This window comes from Schistocerca cancellata, chromosome 10 (genome assembly GCF_023864275.1).
Source record: "Schistocerca cancellata isolate TAMUIC-IGC-003103 chromosome 10, iqSchCanc2.1, whole genome shotgun sequence".
Taxonomy (NCBI): Eukaryota; Metazoa; Arthropoda; class Insecta; order Orthoptera; family Acrididae; genus Schistocerca; species Schistocerca cancellata.
The window spans coordinates 218,031,002-218,044,951 of NC_064635.1; positions in this window are offsets into that span (position 1 = coordinate 218,031,002).

The window sequence follows — 13,950 nt, forward strand, 5'->3', positions numbered from 1 at the left end:
CCAACGTAAAGTCCCGAGCGACTGGAGAAAAGCGCAGGTGACGCCTGTATATAAGAAGGGTAGAAGGATGGATCCTCAATATTACAGACCAATATCCTTAACATCGGTTCGTTGCAGGATTCACGAACATATTCTCAGTTCGAATATAACGAATTTCCTTGAGGCAGAGAAGTTGCTGTCCATACATCAGCACGGCTTTAGAAAGTATCGCTCCTGCGAAACGCAACTCGCCCTTTCTTCACATGATGTCTTGCGATCCATGGATGAAGGGTATCAGACGGATGCCATATTCCTTGACTTCCGGAAAGCGTTTGTCTCGGTGCCCCACTGCAGACTCCTAACTAAGGTACAAACATATGGGATTGGTTCCCAAATATGTGAGTGGCTCGAAGACTTCTTAAGTAATAGAACCCAGTACGTTGTCCTCGATGGTGAGTGTTCATCGGAGGTGAGGGTATCATCTGGAGTGCCCCAGGGAAGTGTGGTAGGTCCGCTGCTGTTATCTATCCACATAAGTGATCTTTGGATAGGGTGGATAGCAATGTACGGCTGTTTGCTGATGATGCTGTGGTGTACGGGAAGGTGTCTTTGAGTGACTGTAGGAGGATACAAGATGACTTGGACAGGATTTGTGATTGGTGTAAAGAGTGGCAGCTAACTCTAAATGTAGATAAATGAAAATTAATGCAGATGAATATGAAAAGAATCCTGTACTGTTTTAATACTCCATTAGTAGTGTAGTGCTTGACACAGTCACATCTATTAAATATTTGAGCGTAACGTTGCAGAGCGATAAGAAGTGGGACAAGCATGTAATGGCAGTTGTGGGGAAGGCGGATAGTCGTCTTCGGTTCATTGGTAGAATTTTGGGAAGATGTGGTTCATCTGTAAACAAGACCGCATATAAAACACTAATACGACCTATTCATGAGTACTGCTCGAGCGTTTGGGATCCCTATCAGGTCGGATTGAGGGAGGACATAGAAGCAATTCAGAGGCGGGCTGCTAGATTTGTTACTGGTAGGTTTGATCAACACAGGAGTGTTACGGAAATGCTTCAGGAACTAGGGTGGGAGTCTCTAGAGGAAAGGAGGCATTCCTTTCGTGAATCGCTACTGAGGAAATTTAGAGAACCAGCATTTGAGGCTGACTGCTGTACAATTTTACTGCCACCAACTTCGCGGAAAGACCACAAAGATAAGAGAGATTAGGGCTCGTACACAGGTTCTAAATGGGAGTGGAACGGGGAAAGAAGATGCTAGTTGTGATACGAGGTACCCTCCGCCACGTACCGTATGGTGAATTGCGGAGTATGTTTGTAGATGTAGGTGTAGATGACTGTGCAGTACGTCCATTCATTGTTAATTGTTGAACAAATACATCATCTAAGTATATCAGCATCTCAAGCATAGTGCTTAATTTACGATCTATCTCTATGCTGATGGGTGTCACAGAGAATTATTACAGTCTTGGGGTAAGATTAGAGACTGAAATAGCCCTCACATTGTCATTGACCAACTCGCCCTGCAGCACCGTTACCAATTTAATCTGCGGTCTACCAGAAGTGGACCGCTACATTCCACGTCTCGTGAATGAATGGATCTAGCCAAGTCCTCGCCCATCCAGGTACACAAGATTTCTCCAGATACACTCATGTCACTCATGTCACCACTTATCGGTGTACAGTAACAAATTTGAAAGTGTTGTGATGAAATAGCACAGGTTTAAGAAGAACAAGAAAAGGGTGATTTTTATGCACGATGGAGCTCCAGACGGATGCAGTTCGAAGCATTTTACGTAAAGCAACTACTTTATCAACTCTTAAAGTATTGTTCTAGAGTCTAGAATCTGTACCCGGAAGGTACTGGTAAGAGAGATCATAAACACACGCACTCCTAAGGATACAACGTTCCAAACTTAAAACAGGCTATAATGTTAAATCGCTTGAGTTCCCGACCTATCAGTCGTGTGGAAGGCAGCACTGTTAATATTCCAGTGTAAGAAGTATGTTTCCAGCGCATGACATACATCCTTCTTGCAGGGTTCTTTACCATTCACTATGGTATCGAACCATAAAACGAGAAAACTACTTCCTTAAAACAGCGGCTCTGTGTGATACATGCACAACATAGCTTTACAGATATGTATAGCGTCCACTGACCACATCCGATCACAATTCAGAAATTATACTATGCGCGCATCAGTCATATATAAAATGATCGTTGGTTACGGAGAATACCTCTTACAAAGAAAGTAAACAGCACATCTGCCAAGCAAATGTATACACAGAAGATTGCAGTGTCTCACAAACACTATCGCTAACTTAGTTATGATAGTGAAATATCGATTTTACACTTAAGGTGGGACAGGGAGATGGAGTACATCGCATAAATCTTCGTTTGTTTAGAGGAATGTGTCACGTTTCGTCACACATGAGATGGAAGTCCTCTGATGACCGAGAGGTTTACTGTACACCATCACAAGTAGACACTGCTCTAAGACCCAAACAGAACAAGCGGCTGTATACGAGTTGAACGCAGGCTATGTCACACATCTGATTCATCCTGACAGAACATCAGCAAAAAAATGGTCAAATGACCTGCAAAAACTTCCCCCCTCCCTCTCTCTCTCTCTCTAGAAAGCATCATCAGTCTACCATTAAATCGCACCTCGTTACAACTCCATCTCAACCGACCAATCCATCCACTCCATGTCGTCCTTTAACGCAGGTGCAAGTGAGTTTAGAGGCAGATGTTTCTCTGCCTTCCTGAAATAGCGTCAAATGCAGTAGTTAACTCGCGTGTATCACTATTACCTCAATAGACAAGCAGTAGAATGCTGCCTCGACGAAAAAAAGTGACTGTTTCCGTGGTTCCCTTCGCGTCCATGTCGATGTTTTCTCGGATACTCTTGCTGTCGGATGCTTGTTTCCATGTGCAAATTGTTCTGCGCAGGAAGACGACACACAAGTACTTCCTCAATTTCCCCACATTCCATCGACTTGGCCAACAATTAGGGTGTCATGAATATAAAAATACTTCCCCATAGATGTGAAGAATATCGATTTAATTAATGTGCATAAATTATTTATATCAACATGGTGTTAGCGGTACAGTAGTTAATGGAGGGGGGCGGGGGGGAGTCGGCATCAGTGTGTGACATGGAGCAGAACAGAAGGTTACGTGCAGTAAAGTATGTTAATTCTCAGAATTATTATGTAAAACGCAGTACAGTAGTTTAAAGGGGTGGGTGACAAGGAAGAATAAGCCAGAAATGGCGTTCAAAAGCATGGGAAATTCGAAAAGTGTACCAGAAAATGGTGGGAGGACGTAACTAATTACTTAATTTGATTTCAAAGGCGATACAATAATTTAAGAAAATGGGGGTGACATGGGAAACCAATTAACAGAACAATAATTTAAGTGCCAACAAAGGGCCAAACATTAGGTTAAGACATACAGACTACTGTGCCGTACATTAGGTTATGCGACATGTTTGCTCCATTACTTCTTACAAGACCTACATGTTTCCAAACAGCGTAGAATGACGAGCAAGAGAAATCCGACCCCCAAAAACTGATTTTTTCATCAATAAACAAAATACACTTGAATTTCCTTTTATGAGATCCTTCCTCTCCACCACCAGACCACCATCTTCGATTATGTCACGGAAGGGACGACAGTGTCCTCTGATGGCAGTACTGTGTACTAGGTCAGTCGGACTCTGGACCTTTTGGCAAACACACTGGATGGAATTACTGCCTCAAATTGTTTAAATGAACAGTTTCCACACATTGTATAAATTGTTTAAACAATTAAATTGTTCAGACAAATTGTATAAATTGTTTAAACAATACTCCATACACAGCAATTGATTTCCCTGCAAATGACTGATAAACTGAGCCTATTTCCCGCCAATTCCGGGAGGGAGGCTGGGAGGGAATGGGGGTTTACCAGAGGGGTATGAATTTAATTAAGTATTAAATTTATGTCCAGCTCAGGCTGAGTCCTCTTCCTGGCAATCGCTAGGAAGAGGTGGTGGTCGGGGGACTTGGGATAGTGGATGTAGCCCAAGTGACATTTCTTCCCCCGCCATTTTCTTGGGTTAGTAGAGATAACTGTGATGTGTTGCATTATCCTGATGGGTTTTGAATTTCCCACCATTTTCTGGGGGAGGAGAGGAGAGGAGAGGGGAGTGGGTGGGGTTAGGCTAGTGGAGGTAGCCCAAATGGCCTTTTTTCCCCGCCATTTTCTTAGGATAGTGGAAGTAGCTGTGGTATGTTGCGTTATCTTGATGGAACTTGAACTTCCTGCCACTCTCTGGGGGAAGGGAGGGGAGGAGGAGGGGAGTGGTTTACCCAGTGGGTGAGAGGTTAATTAATTGATCAATTTAATTATGTAGTCAATCAAATTGATAAGAGTGAGAGGGTGGCCTATTCCAATAACTCAGACCTGAAATTGTACCTGTAGCAGCAAAGGGGGAGGGAGGGGATATGGGGAGGGAGGGCGCAGGGGGAGCAATGAGTTAATTACCTGTGAAACAAAGGAGCACAATCACTTGGCCCCTGAGTGCTTACCTGCCCCTGATGTAGGGAACTTGCAGTAACGAAATGCACTGGCATCCTTGTTGCCCCACTAGTAACGTCTTGCTGCATGTAAAACCTCTCAATCATTCACATGCTGCTTTGCACAGAGTGCATCCTTCACTGGGTCGAACATATGGTCCTTTTTTCTTTTTATGCTTTTTTGTTAGGGGGAGACGAACCCAGCAGGTACATAGGTTTCAGTACCTCAGCTGGGGGACATGTGTGTCAGCACTAGCAACAGAGACGTGCAGTTAAGTGGAGAGGTGTTTGACTGTGGTCCATCGACCACCTCAAATGATAGTGTTCAGACATTCCAACACTGGAGGAGATGCAACTGTGTGCGACCAGCTGGGACACAGGAGACCTGACAGGTCTGCACGACCTTGTTGCGATGATGAGAGACGCCTCGCCCATCAACTCACCGTGCTTCTGTTCACTGTCAGTTCTCCAGAGATATTCTGCATGCAAGTACGAATCTACGATCTGGTGGGCTGCCAAATGAAACTCAGTGACAGGTTTATGCTTGGAAAAAAGTTCCATTATGATTTTGGTTTCGCTACTCATCAGAACTTTATGAAACCATAGAGACCGAAGTGGGAATATTCTACGATGTCCCACGACAAATTCCACATTTTCTCAATCGACACTGGCCTAGAAAAAAAATTGAATTATTTATTGGACGCCACTCGTGCGTCGCAGGGTGCAGCCAGAGTAGCAATATCAGTGACGAAACAGGGAGGCAGAGCTATTGCAGCGTCGATGGCATGGTTCCTTCACATCTGAGCTTCAGGAATGTTGTGACTCACGCGATCAGAACTGATGCACTATCAATACAAGTAAGCACCAAGCCAGTTTACAAAATGCACCTTTTTTAAATGAAAGGTATCGCAGTTAGCCAATTGCCCGTCTCGAGAAGCGACCCATGCTGCCCACCAAGTTTACAAGTCTACAAATCAATATCAGTGAACATGTCTCATTAAGCCACCGACTGTTATGTTGTTAGCTGTGGCACTGCTGTTGGTGTCAAGTCCAGTGATGTGTACTTAATACTTTTCAATCAGTGGGCCACGTGAAGGGTCTGTTATCTGCTTGCGCCTCTGGTTTCCGTCCAGTCCACCATCTCCTGTGTGTACAAACTTCTTGCTGCTTACCTTTGCCCTGGGCAGACTCTGCTGTTGTGAGCTGCCCCTTCTACATGGGTAATCAGCGTGATCATCCACGCCTCGACTGCTCCATCTGGGCTGTAATGGCATCAGGTCGGTGGGATCAATGTGATGTCCCTGTCCCGCTGGGTCAGCGCTTTTGCACTGCCACTGCCTTCGCCACTAGGCCACCGGCTCGTGGCCGTGCACCATGTGCTGGCTGTGGAGTCTTCTCTGGCTGGGTGTGCACTGCTTATGTCCCATGGGCGTTGGTGTCATGGGGCATCGTCACGACGAATGCCTTCTGAGTAATAAATGAATGACTTTTCACTGTTTCTTTGGCGTACCATCCAGAATCTAACAAGCACCCATTCACCACTCTACTGCAACTTGTCATTTTCTGGCAGCCTGACCACGTTATAGCTGGTTCCGCTGTCCACCGTAGAGGCATTCAACATAGTCGTTAAAATACAAATCTTCCTCTTTCACCGTAATCAACTCCATCTTACAGACTGACCAACAGTACAACCTCCTGGCACAGAGCGACTCACATGCCAGGTGTTTACATACTGAAACAATGCCACAGCGACTCGACAATGCCCCCACTGCCAAGAAGTGTGCGTGGCGTACCGAGTGTTCTGAAATGTCAGACTCGCTGGCTAGCGTGTGTTAACAAAAGATTATGAGTTTAAAAAGCACGGTACTCTTACGTGTTGTCGAACACTTTCTGCGGGTTTGTCGATGGTTGGGTGGGGGGGGGGGGAGTATGTAAGTGGTCGCTGGTTGTCAGTCAGGGTCATCACTGGCGGACATAGAGCCACATTGTTGCCTTCGCAACTGCTGCTGAGAAGTTCTGCTGCCTCAGGTACTCCACATACGAGTATCACAGCGACGATTCATCACTGCTGCAGACCCTAACAATGAAATGAGCTACAGCACAGGATTCTGATGAAAGGTCTGTAATGAATAATATCCAGGAAAGTGGTCCTGAGCTGGTGATAAATGCAACGCGAAAATTGCTGTGGTATTTCTTTACTGTATAATGGAAAAATTTTCTGTGAGAATAAGTCTTGTAAGTGTTCACTCCAGTAAATCTATACGCGAGCCAAGCTGGTGTACCTACATCATTTATCTGTTACTGACTGCAGATGCCATATTCATGTACAAATGTATTTAAAATTAGTAACGTGTATTAGTTTCACAGCGTCTGACTGCAGACACTTCCACCGCCATCAATGATATATATTATGCAGAAAAGATACAGCAAACTGTTGCACCTACCTCTAGTTTCAGTCACACTGACATCTGCTGACAGTAACAAATTAATAATAGAAAAGCGTAGGAGATCAGGTGTCGTTCGTAGTTACATCAGAAAATACACCGATTTTTTATTAATGTTCACGAGCAGACAGCACGACTTAGTTATGAAAAGCAAATTCTGTGAAGTCGATGGAATAAATTGCTACAATATTAGTTACTTACTAATTAGCATTGTAGAAAGCATTTATGGAAAGTCACAGAATAAGATGTTGATAGTAAGTTGTCGTGGTACACCACACTTTTTACTCACCGTGCAGAAGCCTTTGAACTTGTTTCCGGCACACAGCGTACTTTCAAGAACGAAATCTGGTCCGTAGCCCTCCTCGCATACTGAATTGGGAACAACCGTCAACTCAGCATACTGAAGAGTGTCAGAAACGTTTTTGCCTGCAACGAAATAATTCAGTCATGTCATACTCGTACATCTTCACGAACATGAGCATCCTGTTACTATTCCTTTCAGTATCAACATAAAATTAGTTAGTAATACCCGTCCAAGATACTCGCAGTTTAAGGATCTTTGCAATATTTTTTTGCAATAATTTGTTAAAGCTGTTCAATAGTTTACCAAACTCAATTTGGCCAGTTTCTTTTATTATGGCAGAGACTGAATCAGTTAGCATATCAGGAATAAATCACATGTTTCGTACATAGCTACTCACTAATGTAGGGACACCACAGGTGATGACGACGCTTGGTTTGTGGGGCACTCAACTGCACGGTCACCAGAACCCGTAGAAAGTCCTGATTTTTACACGGTCCAAGTTTTTTTGCAGTCCGATCTAGCCACTGCCACGAATGCCGGTAATGATGACGAAATGATGAGGACAATACAAACAGCCAGTCCCTGACCAGAGAAAATCCCCATTCTCTCCGGGAATCGAACCTGGGACCCTGTGATCCAGAGGCAGCAACGCTAGCCACTAGACCACGAGCTGCGGACGACACCGCAGTGAAACATACTACATTTTATTGTCATGTATACACATATTAGTTCGCAGCAAGTTACATGACATTTGCAACACTTACCTTAAAGGAACTGAAGAACTAAGATGTTATTCTTCTTGACACTTTAAGTAATTTACGTCTGATCAAAAATACAACAGTGAAAGAAAAGGAGTGTTCCAAAACAAGCAGCTTCAGATAAAATGAAAGTTGTCTTTGCTAACCCTCGGCGTTTTCTGTTATTAGAGATGGATTATTGTGACAGTGTGCTGTGCTACTTGCAAGAGTAGGTAGAACTTTTTTGAGGAACAATAAAATAAATATTTTTGAATATTAAGTTTCTCACTACGATTTAATAAATGTACGATAAATTAGTTATTTATAACCCTTTTTGTTAGTAGTTATATATGCTAGTAAAGGTGCAGCTACGTTTCTCTAACAGAGAAGTCATTAAAATCATAATGAACGAACACTAATGTTTACCACCGCTGTCCATTTCTACCACACTTTTGTTCATAGATGTGAACTACATAAAAGCCATTTACAAAAAGGCAGAAAAAATGCAGTATGCATTTGTCAGAACATTATGACCACCTACCTGATAAACAGCATGTCTACCTTTGTCAGGGATAACGGCGGCGACGGGTCGTGGCCTGGAAGATACGAGGCCTAGGTAGGAGCTGCCACCACACCTGCACACACAAGTCTCCTAATTCCTGTAAATTCAGGGGGGGGGGGGGGGCGATGAGTTCTTCATCACGTTCAGTCACATGCCAGATGTGTTCGATCGGGTTCAGATCTGACGAGCCACTGTGTTTCTGGGAGGGGGGGGGGGGGGGGCGATGAGTTCTTCATCACGTTCAGTCACATCCCTGATGTGTTCGATCGGGTTCAGATCTGACGAGCCACTGTGTTTCTCGAAGCACTCCATTACTCTCCTGGCCTCGTGGCATGGCGCATTATATTGGTGAGAAATGCCTTCGTCGTGTAGTGATGCACACGGTCTGCAACCAGTGGACGACACTCCTTGGCCGTCAATGTGCCTCGCACGAGCTCCACTGGACCCGTTAGTGCCAACGTGAAAGTTCCCCAGAGCATAATGGAGCCTGCTTGCCTCCATCCCGCAGAACAGGGTTCAAGGACGAGTTGCCCAGGAAGACGACCGATTCGCGCCCTCCAATGGGAATAACGCAGAAGTATCGGGATTCATCAGGCCAAGCGACGCTCTACCACTACGACAACGTCCAGTGCCGATGGTCACATGCCCATTTCAGTCGTAGTTGCCAATGTCATGGTGTTAACATTGACACATTCATGGATCGACAGCTGTGGAGGCCCTTTGTCAGGAGAGTGTGGTGCACTGAGCAGCGTTAAAGTCTCATGTTAGTTCCACTGGAAGCCTGTCCTGTTTTACCAGTCTACCCCGCCTACGACATCCGACATCTATAACGAGGAGTGGCCACCAACCCCACCATGTCTGGAACTGGTTTTACCTTGGTTTCGCCTGTTGGTGAAGACACAACAGCACTCCTCGAACACTCGAACTTCCTGCAGTTTCCGACATGTTCGTGCTGACAGTCCAAGCAATTACTATCTGTCCTCAGTCAAACTCAGATAGATTGTGTACTTTGTGCATTCTACAGACAGACAGCATGCCCACTGATACTACATGTACGGTGCGTGTGTCTGACTAGCAGTTATTCCCTGCCAGGTGACGCTACTATCGCCTGGATGGCTTTATATTGGTAGAAGGTCGGTGGTCGCAATGTTCTGGCCGATCATTGTATAGTGATACGATGATTTCTATCCTGGATGAACAATGATCTAACGAGTGAAAATTGCTGTAGCAATTACTTAAAGAAGATAAGCAGTATTTATGGAACGTTAGATACCAAAAATTAGATCAATGTGTATTTTTTTTTAAAGCCTACCTATCAGTTTAATAAGTCACAGCTGCAAAATACTGACGCGAATTCTTTGCAATTGACTGGAAAAACTGATAGAAGCCAACCTCGGGGAAGATCAGTTTGCATTCCATAGAAATACTGGAACATGTGAGTAAATACTGACCTTACGACTTATCTTAGAAGAAAGATTAAGGAAAGGCAAATCTACGTTTCTAGCAATTGTAGACTTAGAGAAAGCTTTTGACAATGTTGACCGGAACACTCTCTTTCAAATTCTAAAGGTGGCAGTGGTAAAATACAGGGAGCGAAAGGCTATTTATAATTTGTACAGAAACCAGATGGCAGTCGAGGGACATGAAAGGGAAGCAGTGGTTGGGAAGGGAGTGAGACAGGGTTGTAGTCTCTCCCAGATTCTATTCAATCTGTATATTGAGCAAGCAGTGAAGGAAACAAGAGAAAGGTTCGGAGTAGGTATTAAAATCCATGGAGAAGAAAAAAAAAGTTGAGGTTCGCCGATGACATTGTAATTCTGTCAGAGACAGCAAAGGACTTGGAAGAGCAGTTGAACGGAATGGATAGTGTCTTGAAAGGAGGATATAAGATGAACATCAACAAAAGCAAAACGAGGATAATGGAATGTAGTCGAATTAAGTCGGATGATGCTGAGGGAATTAGATTAGGAAATGAGACACTTAAAGTAGTAAAGGAGTTTATCTATTTGGGGAGCAAAATAACTGATAAAGGTCGAAGTAGAGACGATATAAAATGTAGACTGGCAATGGCAAAAATGAGTTTCTGAAGAAGAGAAATTTGTTAACATCGAGTATAGATTTAAGTGTCAGGAAGACATTTCTGAAAGTATTTGTACGGAGTGTAGCCATGTATGGAAGTGAAACATGGACGATAAATAGTTTGGACAAGATGAGAATAGAAGCTTTCGCAATGTGGTGCGACAGGAGAATGCTGAAGATTAGATGGCTAGATCACATAACTAATGAGGAGGTATTGAATAGAATTGGGGAGAAGAGGAGTTTGTGGCACAACTTGACAAGAGGAAGGGACCGGTTGGTAGGACATGTTCTGAGGCATCGAGGGATCACAAATTTAGCATTGGAGGGCAGCGTGGGGGGTAAAAATCGTAGAGGGAGACCAATAGATGAATACACTAAGCAGATTCAGCAGGATGTAGGGTGCAGTAAGTACTGGGAGATGAAGAAGCTTGCACAGGATAGAGTAGCGTTGAGAGCTGCATCAAACCAGTTTCAGGACTGAAGACCACAACAACAACAACATATATAGTAGTTGCCAAGGAGACATTTGATAAGAAGAAGAAGCTTCTAGGTGACTGCATGGAAACAGAGCTAAGGAAGATACTAGCGAAGTGTTTGATGCGAGTGTGTCATTATATTGAGCTGAGACATGGACACTGAGGAATAAGGATGAAAGAAGATTAGAAGCATTTGAAATGTAAATTTGAAGGATGGTGGAAGAGATAAAATGGGTAGAAAAAGTGAGAAATGAGGATGTGTTGAGATGAGTGGGGGAGGAGAGAGAAATTTTAAAGTAAACAGGAGGAGAAAACACAATTGGTTGGGACAGTGGAAAACAAGAGATTGTTTAGTGATGGATCCTGTGGAACCAACGGTGGATCTAAGAAGAAGAAGAATAAGACACACAAGATATCAGAGTATATGATGGTAGCATATGGCACGACTGCAAAGAGACCTGCGCTAGGCCAGAACACTGATGATGATGATGAGGAATCTGGATTCTTTACTATGCTATCTGTCAGACAGAATCAGGCAATTACTAAACTGTGGTTACTTCAGTATAGATTTTCTAAAGCATTCTGGGATGCTAATTGACAATGTTTTCTTTCATGAAACTCAAATCAAGAAAATAACTGTTTACCCAAGAACAAATCCTCTCTCTGATCATGGTACACACTTAGTTAGGCTAAATAAGAGAGCACCTTAGTGTTATGTCTGAGTCGAAATTAGTTACAATAATTAATGACTACAAGACAAATGTTTTTAAGAATAGCTTACAAGAAAAATCCCATGACGAAATTTATGATTAAATAATTGTTAACATAAAATTTATTCTGTTCCATGATAAAATAAATAACTCAATACAGGAAATTACCCATGTTGAAATTTATGGTGAAATAATAGTTATTCCCTGATAAAATAAATAACTGAAAATAGCTGTCCACATAAGCTAATCAGAAAGGATATTAAACAGCCATATAAAATAACACATTTCACTAAATGGGTTAAAGTACCTTGTGAAAGGAAAAAGTAAATATACCCATCTGTGGGGAGGAACAAAGAAAGATGCTGCAGTAGTTGTAAACTGCTAAATGCTGAAAATTACTAAGAAAAGTTATTAAAAAGTCAGGGAACATGTACATAATTTCAGAAACCTTTAACTGTGACAACAGACTGAATGCTACATGTAATGTGGTGAAATGAGGGACAGGACAACCAGCCATAGGTAGGGTAACATCACAACTGAACTGAATGGAGGGGCTGTAAGTGATGAGTCACAGGTAACAAATATCTCTCTAATAATCATGTCTTAAATATAGTAGAGAAAATAGAGAAAAACAGTTGAAGTGTAAAATCACAGCAGTCTGTTGAAAAATAAATCATCACAAAATTCAGTCATATGAATGTATCACCAGCTTCTCATTCCAAGATTTATGAAATTATATATTGCCTCTAAAACTAAATCTCATCTGATTTTGAAGGTGTTTCCAATATAGTGGTAAAGATTTGTTCAAATATAATAAGTCCTGTCTTACCTGAAATCTGTAATGGAGCACAAATTCAAGGCATTTTTCCAGAGAGACTGAAATATGACGTTGTTAAACCAATCTTTAAGGAAGGTGATGGGAGAGACGTCAATAACTACCAACCTGTTTCACTGCTGACAGCATTTCCAAATTTTTTGAGAAGGCGATGTATTCTATAATAGTACCTCACCTGGACAACAATAATATCCTCAGCAAAGTTGCTCAACTCAGTATACCATCTACACATTCATTCAAATTTACCAAATTTCACAAGAATGAAATAAGGCCTTTGTGAATCACAATATTCTCCTAGATAAACTAAAGTTTTATGGGATTCATGAGATAGCCAACAAATGGACAACGTCATGTCACACCAGACGAATGCAGAAAGTTGTATTTCGTAATTTAAGCAATATTGTCTGGGGACATTATTCTGATGGTTGAGAAATCATGTATGGGACTCCCCAAGAATTAGTCTTTGACCCCCTAGTCTTCATCATATATGAAAATATTCTTCCATCTAATATACATCAAGCCAAATTAATTCCTTTTGCAATGACAATAGTATTATAATCAATCCAAACATACATACAGCAACAGAAGAAGTGGCAAACAGTGTTCTTAAATGTACCATAGACTAGTTTTCTGCGAATGGTCTCAGTTTCAAAGACACAGTATATTCAGTTGTGCATGTCTAGTGGTTGAATATCAATGATAAGCGTAATACATGATGAGGAAATAATAAATAGGGTGGAAACTTCAAAATTCTTTAGTGTCCACTTGATGAGGATATAAAATGGATAAAGGACTTTTTAAACTCTTAAAACATCTTAGCAGCCGCATTTGCATTTATAATTGTTGGCATTTCAGTCAATAATTACATGTGGAGTAATGTTTTAGGGTCACTCATTTTTAATGGAGCAAGTGATCATTGTTCAGAATGTGCTGTAAACATTCTAAGTGGTGCTCACCCATGATCATTTTGCTGCAAACGTTTTGAGGAGGTGGGCTTTCTGGCTACTGCTGCACATTGTATTTATATTCTCATCATTATTTTTGTAATCAATCTAATGCAGTTCAAAAGGAACAATGATGACTTAATTGCAATACCAGAAGGTGAAAGACATCCATTACTCCAAAGTAAACCTTTCTTGAGTACAATAAGAGATGCACAATATTGCAACTAATGTTGTTGATAACCTACCCAGTGCTAGAAAACATCTAAGAGACAGCAAAGTAAAATTAGAAAACATA